At 43.5% G+C, this 18,002-nt stretch overlaps 1 protein-coding gene across 1 annotated transcript in view; it reads left to right on the top strand.

The window, feature by feature from the left end:
* Positions 1-774: 774 nt before the first annotated feature.
* plxnb2a.3 (plexin b2a, tandem duplicate 3) overlaps positions 775-18,002 on the top strand; it is a gene marked incomplete at its 3' end in the record, with an annotated part of 89,492 nt that continues 72,264 nt past the window's right edge. The window contains exon 1 of the mRNA XM_079294845.1: positions 775-1,036. The remainder of the gene's footprint in view (positions 1,037-18,002) is intronic.

Below are 18,002 nucleotides of genomic sequence, written 5' to 3'. Positions count from 1 at the left end.
TTTGTGTTTTCATGATCTGATGTTTCCCTCAATAACTTTATTATGGAAACAATTAAAGTCAGAGGGAGGTGGAGAGACGAAACACATTATATATATCTATATATATATATATATATATATATATATAGATATATATATATATATATATCTATATATCTATATATATATATATATATATATATATATATATATATATATATATATATATATATAGATATATATATATATATATATATATATATATATATATATATATATATATATATATATATATATATATATATATATATATATCTATATATATATAAATATGCAGGAATCATACAAGTACAACTTCATAATATATACAAATACTTCAAGTGCAAGTGGTCAAGGTGCAGTGTGAACAGAGGAGTTTTCACTTTATGGCTCAAGATATGTAGAGTATGCTGAGCTCAGAAAAAGAAAGCTGTGTGTCTGTTTCTATCTTCTTTTAAACTGTTTGCTGATTGTGATTGAGGAAGTCACAGCTTTTATTTTGAAAGGAGTCCAACCACACTTCTCGTGTCAGGGTGGATAACGCTTTCTAACTTGACTGATTGTGTAAACCTACATGAAGGTGAAGGAGGAGGAGGAAGAAAAAGCCTCATCCCGATCCTACTCCGGTTGTGTTGCAGCGGAGGCTCCAGGCTGCATTGTGTGTCGCGCTGGATGCAGAAAACACACACTCCTGCTTCTTTTTTTCAATAACTGGATGTGTGTGTGTGTCACGAATGACACCTGAGCCGGGCAGGTAGTTAACCGGGTTTCCTGGGCGTGTGGGAGCACGAAGGAAGCAGCTCGTCTACTAGTTTTGTTTTGTGAGAATATTTTTGGACTAAAAACTTCAGACTGCAGAAGCTGCGCAGCTCGAACACAACGTTGTTTGCTGCAGACCCGTTTTCCTCACACCGGGATGTACATTTGGGAACTTTTTTGACACACAGGTTTTTTATTTTCTAACTTTTGCCACATTTTTGGGGAATACAGACAGAAAAACACAGCGGAACATCCAGAGGTAAGCAGCATTTGTAATATATGTTGTGCTCAGTTTTACAAAAACCCTTCCCGACACTCACACCAGGAATTTTAAAGATGTGTTCGGCTCCCGTGATTTTCCCTTTCTCCCACATTCAGAGAAGGTCACACCGAACTCCACTCATAAAACTTCAAATTTAATAATGAAGTGCTTGCTGGCCAATGGAAAACGCACCACGTGACATAAACTGCTACATTGTACAGACAAAAGCATCGACATGTGTGTTATTCGGCATGACTTGTATCCACTTTACTTGTGGCGTTGATTTAGTGTGAGTCGATAATGTGACGAGCTGCAATCTACGTGATGGGAGACGCTTGTGGCGTCAATAGTTAGAGGTCTCGTGCGTTTCCAAACTTAAAATGACATGAAGTATGTGAGCCGAATCGAAGTCTGGGCTGTGATTGTTGGTGACATGAGTTTAAAGTTGTTTAGGAGATGATAGTTTTTGTTAAAAGTGAGGTTCATGTTAAATGGCATGCTTTTTAAATGGAGTCTGGCGCGGAGGTTTGTGTGCACGAGGGAGGAATGTGTCTGGACTAATCAACGCACAGAACATCTGGAGCCTCAGCGCGTGGGCTGATCCCGTTAAACGGCTTCAACGATGCATTCCACAACTGGACTGACTCCTCTCCAGTGTTAACGTCACGCGCTGCCATTTAAAACACCTGTGCAAAAAAAACCCATTAACGTTTATTGATTGGCCACATTAAGTCTGTAACAATCCCAGAGGAGCATAATTGGAAGTTAGAGGCGGATTTAAAGAGTGCCACTAATATTCTGTACATGTTGTAGTGGAAACAGATGTTTTATTGATAAAGAAGTGCTTAAACCATTTACAACAGCAGCTAGATAATGAGTCCACTCTGTCAAGTCTGCAAAGGTCATTAACACACATAAACCTTATTAGCATCTTATGTGGAAAAGAATCTTTAAAAACACAGTGCTGCCGGCCATCTGGTTGCAAGCTCTGCTGTACATGATGGGGAGGTAATTGCCCATGGTGTCAGTTAATGGATTTGAGTAGCCTCCACACTCCACCTTGAGCTGTGCAGCCATAAAAACCCATCACAGCTGCAGCAGCACCGCTCTGTTTGGACTCGGGGTGTCTGATGCTAGGGCCAATGTGGCGCTCCGATCAGTCGAGCGTGCAGCTCCGAGGCTGCATGAGCAGGTCATTGCCACCTTTAATTTACTGCAGTCGCCATTTCTTTGCAAGTTAAAGCTGGATACGTTTGCACTTTCCCCCCACAATCGCAGGTGCACACTATGCATTCATGGCATGAAAACAAGGATCTGAAGGAAGAAGTCTGATCAAAAGAATGATGTAAAAACACACAACCTGCAGCAAACTGCAGACGCAGGCTCCAGTGTCAGTATGAGTGATGATAACTTGTCCCAACACTCGTTGCTGTTGCATGTTCAATTAATGTTTCCAAGGAAATAGCAGCTCTAATGTGTTCCCAAAGCAATCCATATGTGTTCTTTTGAATAAGTTCTTCAGTAAATCCTCTTTATAATGTTTTGCTGGAAGGAGAAGCTCCCACACGCTCTCACTCATAATAGAGCCGGACATGTTTTGCATTTGTCCGCAGAGCTCTGGGCTTTATGATATCCGTTTTATCTTCTCTTATCTATTTGTTTTAGTTTTTTTTGAAGTGGACTTTACTCTGAAGGCTGAGTCAGATCAGATTTGGCAAGAATAAATGTGCTCGTATGTTTGTGGTCACATCAACATTTACAGGAATAGTTTGACATCTTGGAAAGTCTGTAACGTTATTTGCTTTCTTTTTCCGAGAGTTGATGAGCATTTTGATACCGCTCTCGTGTTTGTACAGTCAACAGCAGCTTAGCTTAGCATAAAGACTGTAAATAGAGGGAAACGGCTAGCATGGCTCTCCTCTAGAGCGCACTGATTAACTCATTACAGCTTGTTTATTGAATCCTTTTGTAAGCCAAGGGGAAGCTTTAGACTCTAAAGTTTAGAGGCACGAGTAGGTGTATTTTGCAGGCTAGCGGTTTTCCCCCATTTCCAGTCTTTATGCTAAGCTAACCAGCTAAAAGTGCTCCACACAAATGTAATGCCAACAAAGCCTTTTGCATTTAAAATTGAATTGAATGGCTTACAACAAGTTATGAGATGAGTTAATGGTACCAATATGTCTTTTGAATACACTGTTTGCTTATTGTCCCATTAGCGACCAAGCTAAGAAGCTAGCTAACTACCAAGCTAACAAGCTGGCTACCTACCAAGCTAACAAGCTGGCTAACAAGCATGCTAGTTATGTAGGCATTTTAAAGAACAAAAGCAAAGATACACAACTTGAGTGAGTTGGAGCTCGCTGGAGCGTGTTGCTAGCTTAGTCAACAGTAGCAGTATCGCTCCACCCTCCAGAATGTTCCTACGTCAGAAGAATGTTTGTGTCTGAACTTCAGACCTTACAGTTGGACCGTCACAGACCTGTTTGACTGGAATGCAGGCGGCTGCTTGAGCAACGCTGGTGGCCGTTTGTCTTCAGAGGGAGTTGTGTTGTTGAGCTCGCCCCGCCGCTGCAGAGTAAACTGAATGAGGTGAGGAAGAGACGCGAGAAGACTTTGACCCAAATAAGAAATATACAGTCGTGTAAACTATGTGGCGGCACAGAGAAAACACAAAACGAATGACATTGTTGTTGACATGCTGCCGGTGACTGTTGGTTGCTGCGTGGACAGTTTGAGGACGACGTGTTTATTTATGCAAAGAGACAAAAGAAAGACTAAAAATAAGGGTGTGGACTCCATAAACCTCCTCCAGACGCCTCCTTCCTGTGCTACACAGAACACCACATTGATTTATTTATTTACTTCCCATAAACACAAAAAACAAGCAGAAATATTGGGACGTACATTGATAATGGGATTTATCCTCCATATAACGGACATGCAACAACATTTTATTTGTGGTAAAAAACATGCACCTCAGTGTGAAACAATGCATGAGATGTTGAAGTTCTGTTGTGCGATCTGTAGTCTCTGATCACAGGCTGTGAAACGGTCTCACAGATGGACGTCATGCTTTTTCTCTGCTGACCGTCTGACGTTCTGCAGCGTGTGTTGATTCTACAAGTTGTCGAGTTGTCGGAGCGTCTAGAAAGCTCTCACGCGTAATGTTTGCGTTTCTCTCTTTACTGCGTTCTATCGTTAATCCTACAAAGTCTGTTATCGTGTTCTGTCCTATCGGAACCATGCGGTTGATTCCAGTCCTGTGTCCAATCACCAAACAGACATCTCGCAACCTCAAAGCCTGAAATGAAATGAAGACTTGGCAAAGACGAGAAGAGAGAGAGAAGTCTTGTTTTCTGGCTCCGTGTAGTGAATTAACACAGGAAGTGAATTAACACAGGAAGAGGTCAAAGGTGAAAGAGTCACAAAGACAATCACTCACTTTCAGCACATTTGTTTCTTTTTATCGCGCTCGGCAGCAGATGTTTATTTTCCGCTTTTGCTTTTGCTTTGCTTTTTGCAGACGTTCAATCTGAGGAAGGTTTGGGGATATTCTTCTGAAAACAGTATTTTTTTTTATTGGTGGAAAACACAAGCAAACAATAAACACACTGTCGGGTATTTCAATCTTGTTTTAGGACAAAATCCACACAAGTAATCGCCCATTAATTTGGACAGTTGATTCATCATTTGAGCAAAAATGCCAAACATGAGCTCGTTCCAGCTTCTTAAATGTCAGTATTTGCTGCTTTTCTGTGTTTTTAATTGTTTTAAAATCAAACATCTTTTGGTTTCAGATTGTTGGTCGAACAAAAAACAGGAAATTAAAGACGTCTCTTTGTGGTGCACATTGTTACTGATTAAGGACATAATAATGTCAGCGTTTGATGTTAATTGTAAGGAGTTAAAAAGGCGTGAAACGTCCAAGCCACTGCTGTGTTTCTGGTGATCACAAAGTTTATTCTGAGCCCTGTGCTGTTATATCATGCTCTCTCTCCACACCTTTGATCTGTGCTCATTGCCGCGGTGGTTTTCCTCACATTCCTCACTCATTACAGTATAATGAGGACGCTCACTCGTGCAGACTGCTGCTAATGAACCAGCAAAGAGTCTGTTCTGCTCCTCTTCGCCTCGTTTCATCTTGAGAGTTTTTCTCGCTGCGTCCAGAAACATCAAAGTCACTTTCTTTGTGACTTTATTTCAGGGATGTCGCTGCCTGTGTGAAGGTGTTCAGCAGACGAAGAAGCTTCAATGGAGTCGCAAAACAGACGTCTGTTTAGGTGAAAAAGAGGCCTACTTGTACTTTATCAGCAAACATGGCCGCCGTTTTAAACGTGTTTGTCTTTGTCAAGAAGTGATCCCATAATAAGCTGACCCCCAAAACACGGCAGCGGGTTCGAAAAGCAGGTTTTCTTTAAAAAATCACAAAAAATACACACTTTCTAACGGCAAGAAGCTGTAAAAACAGACTTCATTTTAGATGTTCAACCAAATCGAAGCTTAAAATAGTGATATTTCCTCAATCACTCCTTCTGTACATGTCTCATTTAAAATTATGCCAAAAAACAAACCGTTTGCAGTAACCGGATTCGGTAAAAAACCTAAAATTCTGCGCTTCTCAGTGCAACTCAAAAGCCACGACTGACTCGGCTGAGACCAACAGTCACATGACAAAAAAATCAGCAAAAGTTGGACTGAACTCCAGCTCGTTTACACAGAGCAGAGGACAAGGGAGCAGAGGACAAGGGAGCAGAGGACAAGAGAGCTTATGAGCTGGTGGACATTTGGAAAATGTGTGTGTATAGATTCCATTTTGTCAACTTGTTGTACTATAAATGATCAAAGAAATGTAATCAATGGCAGAGAACTGAAGGCACCACAGTAAGCTTAAAGAAGCAGTGTGTGTGTCTGCAGACGAGCGTCACCGTGTTTGTCCAGCTGTGGACGTGTTGGTCTCATTGAGCTGCTGTTGTCAGGGAGGCTCAGCGCTTCAACTTGTTCTTTGTGGATGTAGCTTTGTAAATGTTGTCCTCTGTGGAAATCACTTCCTCATGAACTTTCAATGTAAGTAATAGAATCCACAATATTCTAGCAGGTAGCTGATCTCCCAAGAGATGTTTCGTTCCCCTTCTCCAAGCCTTGTTCGGGGTGTTATTTCTCTTATTCGAGCATCTGCAGCTCTTTCAAAGTTGCATTTAGTTGGAAGTACTTTTACGTAGTGAAGTTTCCCCAAGAAATGCAAAAGTTGCACATTTGGTTTCCTCCAGGACTACGTTCCTATGTTGCAACGCTAACGACTCTTAAAGTTCTGGGTCAGGATCGGCTGGTACGACGTGGACTTTGTGTGTGAGAACGGAGGGTTAGGAGTTGGCTGCAAAACAGCGTTCACGAGTCTGAAGGGAAGTCTTTGTTTTCCAATTATGCATGAATGCATCATTGTGACATATTTAATCAGTCTTAGCTTCCAAGTGCTTTTTCTCGAAGGCCTTTGAAAGAGTTGATTGTTTATCTTGAACTGCATCTGACCCTTTGTACCCTGCACAGGTGTGAACTCCACGTCTCATTTTAATTCTGCAAACATCAGCAATGCACGATGGGAGACTTGGATACACTTCTTCTGCTCTTATCTACGCTCTTTGCTCTTCATACCATGTGATGAGGCAGTCGGTACAGATCATGTTCGAGCTCGTTAACCCAAATTCAGATCGTCACAAATATCTGCTGGAAGGAGCGCTGCCTCAACAAACCGACGCGTTGTCTCTCTCGCCATCGTGGGAATGAAATGAGGCGATCAGTAAGCCGGCGCTTTATCTTTGCATGTTTTGGAGGGAAATTCTAATGTGGAGAAACCTTTTCCATCTCCAAGGCGGTCTCTTGTGCAGCAGAAATATAACTGGGTGGAAGACGAGCTTTTCATGCAACAAAAACATTTTGAAGCAAATTGTCCCCGTGGTTTTCTCCGTTGTGTCGTCCACATCACAAACCCAGGACCACATGCTCTCGTTGATGGAGCGATTTGTAAGTCACTTTCGTCAGCGTCGCGCTTTTAACAAAACTCCCAAGAGCGCAATATGTGCAGCCCCCCCCCCCCCCCAACCATCAGGCGTCATTCATTTTACCCCAGATGCTCTTTAGCGTCCCCGTCGTGACTGCAGATACATACGTACGCTCTTGTCTTTGTAGCTCGATGATGATGGATGTCTGCTGAGCGACGAGGAGGAAGCGTGGAGGGACGTTTAGCAACCTGAGTGTTGCCAGCTCTCCTCTCTGTCTCTGTCTCTGTCTCTCTGTCTCTGTCTCTCTGTCTCTCTCTTGCTCTCTCTCTGTCTCTCTCTCTGTCTGTCTCTCTGTCTCTGTCTCTGTCTCTCGCTCTCTCTCTGTCTGTCTCTCTGTCTCTCTCTCTGTCTCTGTCTCTGTCTCTCTCTCTGTCTGTCTGTCTCTCTCTCTGTCTCTGTCTCTGTCTCTGTCTCTCGCTCTCTCTCTGTCTGTCTCTCTGTCTCTCTCTCTCTCTGTCTCTCTGTCTCTCTGTCTCTCTGTCTCTCGCTCTCTCGCTCTCGCTCTCTCTCTCTCGCTCTGTCTCTGTCTCTGTCTCTCGCTCTCTGTCTGTCTGTCTGTCTCTCTCTCTCGCTCTCTCTCTGTCTCTCTCTGTCTCTGTCTCTGTCTCTCTCTCTCTCTGTTAATTCAGGGTCACGTCAGTCACTTGCTTCGTAGATGTGAGGCGTCGTGCTCCAAAAGAAGACGAGAGTAATCATTACACTTGTTTAAAAGCGGGGGCCGCCACTTTGCTTTGGAAGAGAATAGAAAACATGAAAAGAGACGCAAAGACAAAAACAGGCCGGGGGAGGAGAGCCACAAAGGCCTCAGTCTAATGACTCCGGCCGGCTCGTTCTCCTTCCATTTCATTTCATACAATGCCGTTAATCACTTGCTAGTCTAGTTGCTTAAGTCCAATGTGTGGGCTTAATACCGGGGCGACTGGAGGGTCATTATTCAGAGGGATGGATGCACTTCAGAGTGAGCGAGGTTTATGATCTTAAAGGACCAGCACAGTTGTTTTTACCCAAAGAAGCAGCAACTCACGCCTTCTGTTCCTTTCAGTCATTTCCTCAAAGCATGCAGACATATTTGATCTCTTCTAATATTTTGTCAAATTTACAAAATGTTCAGGTGTTAAGGCCCGCCTTTAAGATTCAGTGCGAACACACACACACACATAGTCAGTCTTGGTCACTCTTTATCCTCTGGCTGATTTCCTTCCCTCTGTTGGATTGGGTTCAAGTCGGCAAATTAATTATTCAAAACCATTCGACACAACAAATTGTCAATTTTAAGACGAGTTTTTACTACATTTTGTCTAATAATTGTCACGTTCCCAAACATCGCAGCTTGTAAATGCAATGGCGTGTAGCAGCTGCAGGAGGGAGCTCTGTTGTCGGTTCTTTACTGTAGCACATGAACGCACCACCAGGAAGAAGCGATTTAAAACCAGTGTGTTTGATCACAAAGCATTCACCACGTTGTCACCGGGTTGATTCTGTTAGTGTACTTGGTTGAACTGGAACCACTTGCAGGATTTGGGGGAATGGTTGTCAGCGCTGTGAATTGTGAGTACGTGGGATTCACTGGTGCTCGTTCAAGGCCACGAAACACGCTCACACATCACATCTCCGATGTTATCATCTCAAAACAAGTGTAAGAACACGCAGGTGTAATCTCATAGAAGAGGAGCATCGGCGTCGCCTCAGTAAGCAACAACAAAGTCCCTGAATGTGACATAACAATATATGTCGTGTTTTATGTGTTGTGATGTCGTAGTTTTATAGGGTGGCCGATGACGGGAAGTGACGGAGATGAGGGTTGCCGTGTACAGTTGACGCCACAGTAGTTTCAGGTCACGTCCGTTTAAAGCTGATTCACCTGTGATGCTGTTCGTCCTCCTGACGGTAATCTGTGTGCGTTTGTATTTGTCCATTAGCAATGGATCGTGTGTGTGTGTGTGTTATCAGTGTAGCGGCCGAAGGTTGTGTTTGCAGCAGTGTGTGTGTGTGTGTCCTTGACCGTGTTTGTTCAGATAGGTGAAGCAGATAAAGGTCTGAAGCTTCCTGACATCCGCTCTTTCTCGTCACGAGTCCTCCTACATTTGAACATCATTCTACTTTAGTGCACTCTCTCAAAATTCCCCCGAAATCCGTCTATCTTGCGTTTTGAAAGTTTTACTTCTTGTTTTGCTTCCATTGAATTCAATGTTTTCACAGTTCCTCAGATGCGTGTCACCTTCGCTCCCTTCCTCTCGCCCACGTGACTCATTCCACCGTCACTCCTCCGGCTCTTTATCTTTGCTGCTGCTGCTCCGTTTGTGTTCCTCGTCCTCTCAACCTTTCATTTTCAACCTGACCTCTCTGACCTCTCGCTCTCCATATTCCGTCCTGTTTGACACGAGTCTCGAGCTAAACGGACTCTGGAGGAAACGTGGACGTTAACGGGTTTATTGGTCTCTTAAAGGGCCAGGCCGCTGATTGTACTCTGGAAGTTGAGTGTATTGTAAGAAGGAGCGTCTCTGCAGGAAGCTTCAAACAGAAAGCCGACATTACAAACAAAGGGAGCGTTCAGGAGGCAGGAAGTGTTTCATGAACTGTGCCTTTGAGTTGCATTATGGGAAACTTTAGTGGCTCCGGTGTCCATTTTTATCTTTTTTCCCAAAATCTGTCTCTTGTGAGTTACCGGACTTCATAGAAGTACCAGTTTCTGAACAGTTGTATTCATTTATCTTATTTACATATTTCACTGTCGATTCTTCAGCGTGAAACCGAAAATATATTCTGAATTTAAGCAGCTTTAATCAACAAAACAAATCCTCCTGAATTTGAGACATTAAAAGTCACAGAAACACCTAAAAATTTACCAAATAATTCACATTCAGTGCTGCTAAACACATGATATAGTATCTGTTGTTAGTGGGTGATGGACTGAACGCTCTCATGTGACTCTCATTCATCTGCGTCAGAGTGAGATCGCACCATGAGCCTCTGTCTCTGGCATCTCATTGACACTGCTGTGTGTGTGTGTGTGTGATTAACTCACAACACAGTGCGAGTGTGAGATACGTAAATACCTACAGACGCGTTCGCACATTTGAGAGCTGCATGGTGGCATGAGACGAGACCAAAGTGTGTGTGTGTGGCACGTGGGTGGCAGGTCACATGACAGCTGAGGTGATTTGTCTTTTTCTTTTTCCAGCTCTTGAGGAAGACAGCTGGTGATGAAGTTCTGTCTTCTAAACACAGCTACGTTTGCAGAGGCGACGCGTAACTTTTATAAGAATTTAATATAATTCTGGATCATTTTGTGACATAAAATGTTGGCGCAGTTATTGAACAAAGGTCAGTGGTTTTAAGACCAGATCCACGCCTTCTGTTACCTTTCACAATAAGAGCCCTGGCCGATGCACACTGTTTACCAGAGGGATGTTAAAGCCACGAAGATAAGTTTGACTGAAAGTAATCTCAAAACAGTCTTTTGAAGAACGACTTGAGAGATAATAAAAGTCGGTACCCGTCAGCCGCTGTTGTGTGTGTGTGTGTGTGTGTGTGTGTGTGTGTGTTCTCATGGCTGCAGTTTGACCTCTTGTCTCCACCACAGGAAACCCTAAATCACAATCCTCTCCTCCTTTTTTCATCTGGTCTTTCCTTCAACACGTCTCTGGACCTCCTTATTTCCAGCTCATGTCTCTGTTTGTTGGTTCATCTTTTGGTTTCCACTCTGCAGTGTTTTAGATTTTATTTCTAATGCAGGACACAAATATTCAACACGCGAGTTCATAGAAAAACGTTTGTTTTTAAACCCACAACCCTTCTCTCCAGTATCAGCACTGTTTGTTGTCCTCATGCAATCAACATGCCGGCGTTCATTCAGTGATTGTAATCACGAACACGCCGCTGATTACACACCTACGTGCACATTTTAAAGCGGCAATCAGCAAGTTCAGTGTTTTCCTTCTTCGTGTGTGACGCTGTGGTTGTGACTGTGCAGGTTCTTCTTACGGTTAAGTTATGAAGGAGAGGCGACGCCGGACTAGACGGCCTGCTGTGGGACTTTGACTGACGTGAGATACAGATGCTGGGATGTTTGTGCACTGACCCGCGCTGACCCACCTTATGATGCGTTGCTCCGGTTTGGGATCTGAACTGTGACCGTGGTGTTGTGACCGGCTGGAGAAAAGGTCCCGGCTGACGGAGTTGTTCATCCACTGTGAGGTTGACGTTTGTGGTTTTTGAGTGAAATATCTCAGTTGTTGGGTGGATTGTCTTTAAGTTGGATGCAGATGTCCATGTCCCCCTCAGGATGATTTGTAAAAACAATGTTTAGCCTGAATAAATGCAGCTTCACAGAGCAGTACACCCTGAAGCCCGGCCGACTCTCTTTAGATAAACCTGGTTAAACCAATGTCACCAGTGCGCTCGGGGTCGAGGTAGAACAGCTGCTCCGCTGTCGAAGGTCTCCGTAATGTTTGTCAAGTGCCTCCCATTCGGCTACAGGAGAGAACACACACACACACACACACACACACACACACACTAATCAGTGACAGTCAGTACTTTCCACTGGAGGTGACGGGGTTACACATGAATAAACCTGTGTGTGTGTGTGTGGTCCTCAGTCATAAACCGACTGGGTGAGAATCTGTTTTTATTGGGGGGCGTTCACATGCCGTGGGTTTTTTTGCACGCGAGAGCAACGCCATCTGCACAAAACAGTGAAACTTTGAGATTTTCCAGGGTTTCAGCTGACAGGAGAGCGACTGTTACATTACGGGCGTTTTACAGCTTGTTGGAGAGTTTTTATTTCTCCAGAATATCAATTAATGCAGCGTTCATTCGTGTTAATAATGGAATATCTAACAGATGTGAATATTTCAGCACACATTGAACCCCCCCTCTCTCTGTGTGTGTGTGTGTGTGTTATGGCCATTGTTTAGTTTGCACAGTAAAAGTACTATTTACAGTTTGTACGTATACTGGGTTCATGTCTTTATATTTAGTTTGACAGTGGTGGTTAGTGTGTGTGTGTGTGTGTGTGTGTGTGTGTGTGTGTGTGTCATTTCCTGTGTGTTGGCCTGTTGCCTGTGACCTGGTATGATTTGGCTCCCTGCCTCCTTTCCTCCCTCTTGGCCTCTTTGGGTTTTCTTGTTGTCGCTTCCTTAAAACATCCGCCGAGCTTTTCACAATTCTCTTTTTAGGAACTCGGCCTCCAAAACAGTTTCAATTCAGAAATAATAGCCTTCACCTGCACAGACCGGCTGTTGTTACTGCTGTTTTTGATTTCCTCTTTTATACTCGCCCATTCACTCTTTTATTTTCATATGCTCTTGTTTACTGTGTTAATTTGCTTTTATCACAAACTCGGCTGTTCCTGCAGATGTTTTACATTAAAAGCCTTCCAGCGGTGTCGACGGAACGATCTCTTCCAATCCCCCCCGAGGGCTTTCATTGTGAAGTGTAGAACAGTTTAGACAATAACTGAATGGAGCTCAAAGAGGTTTATGCACGTTTGCAGATTGTCAGAGAACTGTGGTGTTCTTCAGGTAACTAAAAACTCTAAAGGCTCTCTAGAGCCAGCGGTTGATTTATCCGTGCAACCAAGCGGCAACCTCTTGTTCTTTAAGTGAAGCTAGTGAAGTGTGTTAAAGCTGCATTCTCTCTAGTGACCACCAGGGGGCGACTCCTCTGGTTGTATAGAAGTCTATAGAAAATGACTCTACTTCTCTCTTGATTTATTCCCTCAGTAAACATTGTAAACATGAGTTTATGTCTCAATCTCTAGTTTCAAGTCTTCTTCAATACAGCATGATGTTCATTTAGTACATTATGGTCCATTTAGAGTCACACAGACCATAAAGCAGGGGATGCTTTAGGGCGGGGCTACACGCTGATTGACAGAAACCTTCCACCAATGAAAACCCTTCTCTTATCTCTCTGGGGTGCATAATGTGTGCGTCTTTGTTGTTTTCACCCCAGTTGCTATTTTTCTGTTGGACTGTTTCCTCTCTCACACAGCGGTGGAATAAAAGAGCTGAACTCGTATACAGTCACGTCGTTTTATTCTAAGTGAAACCAAATGTCAGATTTGTCCCTGAACACACACACACACACACACACTGTGCACCGCATACTGCTGGCTCGGCCTCCTGAGTGAACGTGCAGCTCTCCAACAAATCTGGCTCTCATGGTTTGGTCTCCATCAGCAGTTCAGATTCTCTCACTGCCTGTGTGTCTGTGTGTGTGTGTGTGTGTGTGTGTGTGCGCGTGCGTGCATGAGGTCATTTTGGCATCTCTGCTGTAATTACCGGTAGTAGCTTTATGGAAACGGGCAGGACGATTGTGGAAGGTCAGGACACTCGTATCGGATCCAGCTGTTCGCTGCAGTGTTTCTTACGTCTCTTCTACACATCGGCCCTGTTGAATTGTGGCTGCGCATTAAAGCTCTAATTGAATGCTGTTAGTCTTCTACGTGGGTTGAATAATTGTCTCTGACTGGACCAAAGGGGCGCACATCTGTATTTATATTCCAACAAACCCAAGAGGAGCATGGGAACGGCAGCGGAACCAGAACCTGTGGCAACGGATGAGGGGAGCCGGGCTGTTGAGGGCAGTTCTTGTTGGATTCTTCGGTCGTGGTTCGGTAACACATTCAAAGTGTCTCCCTGAGCGTGGTCGGGGTTAAATGTTTTATTTAATCTGCTAAAAATCCTTGCACGCCGACTCCGATGCGTTTTAGTTTTCTCTTTGTAAGCGGTGTTGAGTACGGAAGTCATTCTGGGCGAATAGTTCAGTTAATTTTCTGCGTGGACGATGTCGGGTGAACTACAGTTTGAGACTTAGACGACCACAAAGAACAGATGAGCAGCTGTGAGAAGTTCACAACCGAAGGACGTTTTTGTAATATCTCTGAACTTGAAATGTTGTGTGTGTCACTGAATGACGAGCTGCAGCAAAAATCTGCTCAAACGCTGCTTCAATGCGTTTATTTTAGGATTCTGCATTTGATTCTGTGCCTCTGTGCTTCTCCTCAACAGCAGTGACAGCTGAGGATGAGTGATCATATTTAGAGCCTCACCAAACTGTCAAAGTTTAAATAACTTAGACTGATGGCCTTTACAAATACCTAACGTGTTGTTAAACTGTCCATTCGACTCTTTATTTTCATGTTGAGGGAAACTGTGCACAGACCAACTTCCATCAAGCAGCATTGAACGTTCTAGTTACATCATCGCATGCATGGATAGTCAACGCCGTACGATGGCTCGTACAAGTTATTCTGCATCTCCTCCGAAAGTCCAGCAACATGGAGTCTTTTCAAAAATAAACTTCCGTCTTCACAGGAAACGATCACAGTGCTTCTGTAGTTATTTAAAACCAAACTGTTACTTCCGCACGGAGGATACGTTTTGGATAAAATAACTACGACACGAAAGGTACACGACTGATGATTCGTAGTTTTGGGTGAAATAACTGTGAAAGTTGCGTTAAGCATTGTAGTTACGTGTCATGAACGGCGGTCTCCTGGGTGACGGTCTGGCGTTTTGTCACATCTTCATCCTTCACAGTGCTTTACTCTGTGTGGTGTCAGTCGATACGTGAACGGGGGTCACGATGCAGCAGATGAAGTTCGGTGTTATTACATCGGCTGCGTAGCCATGGCAGCAGGAGGCCGAGTCCTCTGAGTTATTCCTGTAACTCGTTTTGTTTATCAGCAGGATCTGGTCTGAGTCCAGCTGCTATTTCCTGTTGTGTGTTGTTGTGATTCCTCAGATCAGCGGGTGGTGTGTTTGCCTGGAACCCACTCCTCCATCTCTCAATATCTCTGCCTCTCCTCCCTGCAGGTGTGTGTGTGTGTGTGTGTGTGTGTATATGTGTGTGTTGTAGTACATTCCTGCTCCGGTTATGAGGCGATTAGTCATATGGTATCAGTTTATTTTGCCAGTAATTGAAACTGCCCGCTGCCAAAGAACCCCGCCTCTCTCTGTCAGCTTCCCTCCGCTTTTCTCCTCTTATTTCTTCTTTTTAATTTCCTCCCTCTTCCTCTCCTCCACCCTTTTACTCATGTTATTTACTTTCCTTCCTCCTCTCACCTTCCTCCTTCTTGTCTTCCTCCTTATCGCGTTCTCTTCATTCCTCCTCCTCGTCACTTCTTTCCCATCATTTCACCGCTCGTGTTTCTCTTAACTTCTTGCTCGTTCCTCCTCCTCCTCCTCCCTCTAATGTGATCTTGTTTTTTTCATGTGTACAGAGGATGACAGAATGCTCTGCCCCTCCCAGCTAATGAAGAAAACATGGTCGGACTCCGGAGCATTTCACTCTTTAGAAACGGGAGAGAGACAGACAGCAGCCGGCCGAGTGTTTACATTTGTGGCCACACGTCTGATTCTAGAGGAATGTGAGGACGTCTCCGTCACCGCAGATTACGGGTCATTCAGAGCGACGCGGCAGAGACTGAATGAAACGCAGGCGACGCACCACACATTTAAATTATGTCCTCTAACGCATATTACGTTTCTTAATTTCAAAGATGGTTTTGCACGTGAAGGAAGTGAACTACGTCTCAAACGATGTTCGTCACCAACGTGGCCGTTAGCTCGGCACGCTAGCTAACTTAGCTTTGATCAGAGAGGTCTTTACCGTTAATGACGAAGGTGTATTACATCAATAGGGCTTTTAATAAAGAGTTGGGCATCACCAGTTATGAAGCATTTGTTCTTTGACTTTTGTTGTCCAGCAGTAAAAAGCTTCACGTTCATACTAAACCAAGGACGTATCATTGACTGCTCATATACCTTTAAAAAGTGGATTTGGGGTTGTTGCTGTTAAAGCATATCGATGAATATGTTGCTCCTGGTGAGGAGCAGCTGGAATCTCTCATTAGTTCAACATTTAGTCCAGTTTGAAGGATGATCGACGTGAAAAAAACAACAAAAAAACATTCAAAGCCCGTCGGGGTCGTGCACATTTCATTTTGAGTCCAAGGTCCTCTCAATGTTACCGGTTTTTAGATGAAACATTCTTGCGAGTGATCGACGCCTCTTGAGCCACGTCAATGGGGGAAATAGCATGTGTGAGACTCCACAGGAGGCAGGATGGCATACTGAAGCTGCATCTCATTAGCGTAAAGTGTGTGTGTTGTTGGCATTGATGTCCTCCTGTTTGGCAGCTCTCTCTGTCTCACACACACACACACACACACACACAGACGCTTCAGGGTTGTTTCTGAAGGACGCAGACGTGCACACGCCACTGATTGGCGTGTGCTTGTGGGTGAATCTGCCTCGTATCAGCATGAGGTCGCACAGACCTCCGACTCGTTACCAAAACAAGCTCCACCCCACCAGGAAGTGTTTGGGTCAAAGTTAAGGTGTGTTCCTTTTGCAGCTGCCCAGCAGCCATCTTTAGCTCTGGTTGCACTCTGCAGATGGCGCCCGGGAAACAAAATGTACTGCGAGGAATCAAAAAGACGACGATTGTAACCGACTAAACGCCATAAACCAACCTCCACAATGCAGAGGAGGGGTTGTAATTATCTGTTAACTCATATCGCATATCTATGAACTACTTTATTGCCTTTATAAAAGATCTGTAAAGACAGAAGTCAAGTATTAAAAGCATTATAAAGAAATAAAGGTTAAATATCCCGTAAACAAATAGATCTTTCTGCAAAATATTCACACAAATTATTTTTAAGACCTCTGGTTTCTAAAGCATTTACAAACGAATTGGCCTTCTTTGTCACAAAATATATAATTAGTTTATTGGGCTTTTATCACTTCCCTGTAAAGGAACTAGATATTAATTATTGATGCATTAACGTTTTAGAGGAATGGATTTGAAAACTTAATTTGTGAATTAGGCACTTTCCTGCTCAGCGTTGGACATGTCTGTACGGTAGAGATGAAGCTAATGTCGGCAGCTGGCTAGCTTAGCTTAGCATGTTAGCATGCTGCTGTTAGCATTTAGCTGAAAGCTGCGTCCAAGTACAGATCTAACATGGCTGTAGACTCATAGTTACCTGACCAGTTAATTGTTTGGTTATTTTTTTAAGCAATATTTTAATATTTTGTAAAATATGCTTATTTGCATAGTTTTTTTGGAAGTTGCCAGACAACCAGTAAAGTCTCCGGCAATAAATGTGTTGCTTAAAAGATCAAATCGAGATGTAACGTACCTTTTGAATGGAGCTGTTTCCTCCTGTTTCCAGTCTTTATGCTAAGCTAACTGAAAGTGTATCAATCTTCTTATATAACCCTTGGAAAGTGTGACAATAAATGTATTTCCCGAAATGTCAAACTTATCCTTTTTAAAGTGGTTCACTGAATCCTGAAAAGCCTCTGAAAGTTCAAATTTAATGAAAAAATAAAGTTCTGTTTGACATTTGAATGATTTTTGAAGGGATTAAACTGGTTCAATTTCTCTTTCTGGACAAAATATTGACTGTTCAGCTTCATGAAAAAAAAAAAGTATTGGTAGCTATCTTCAAAAACCCGTATCCATCCAGTCCTAGTCTGATTTATCTTTCCAGACAGCGACTCTGATAGCCCTCCCAACGGCTCGGCTTCCATCAAATATTTGATGTGCGCTCAACTGCTGTTAATGCCAAAGCCGTACAGCAGACAGATCAGAGCAGTCGGGGAGTTGTGTGGAGAGAAAGACATTCCCAGGACAGGGTGAAGGCATGACGAAAGTGAAACTGACATAAGAGAGGAAGCAGAGAGAGGAGCTCATGACGGTTTAAAAGTCAGATTTGTCATCGATTCGAAGGCTTGGAGGCTGATTCTGACAGAGTGCTGAAAAAGCTTTAAATACCATCATTTTCATGCCGAAACTTTTACAAAAATAATGACACCCCTGACGAAGTGTCAAGAGTTTCGTTCTCTTCAGGCTGGAACAGATTGTGCATTGGACCACGACGGGACGAG

The sequence above is a fragment of the Melanostigma gelatinosum genome (genome assembly GCF_949748355.1).
Source record: "Melanostigma gelatinosum genome assembly, chromosome: 22".
In the NCBI taxonomy this organism is placed as follows: domain Eukaryota; kingdom Metazoa; phylum Chordata; class Actinopteri; order Perciformes; family Zoarcidae; genus Melanostigma; species Melanostigma gelatinosum.
This window is presented reverse-complemented; position numbering and strand designations above follow the sequence as displayed.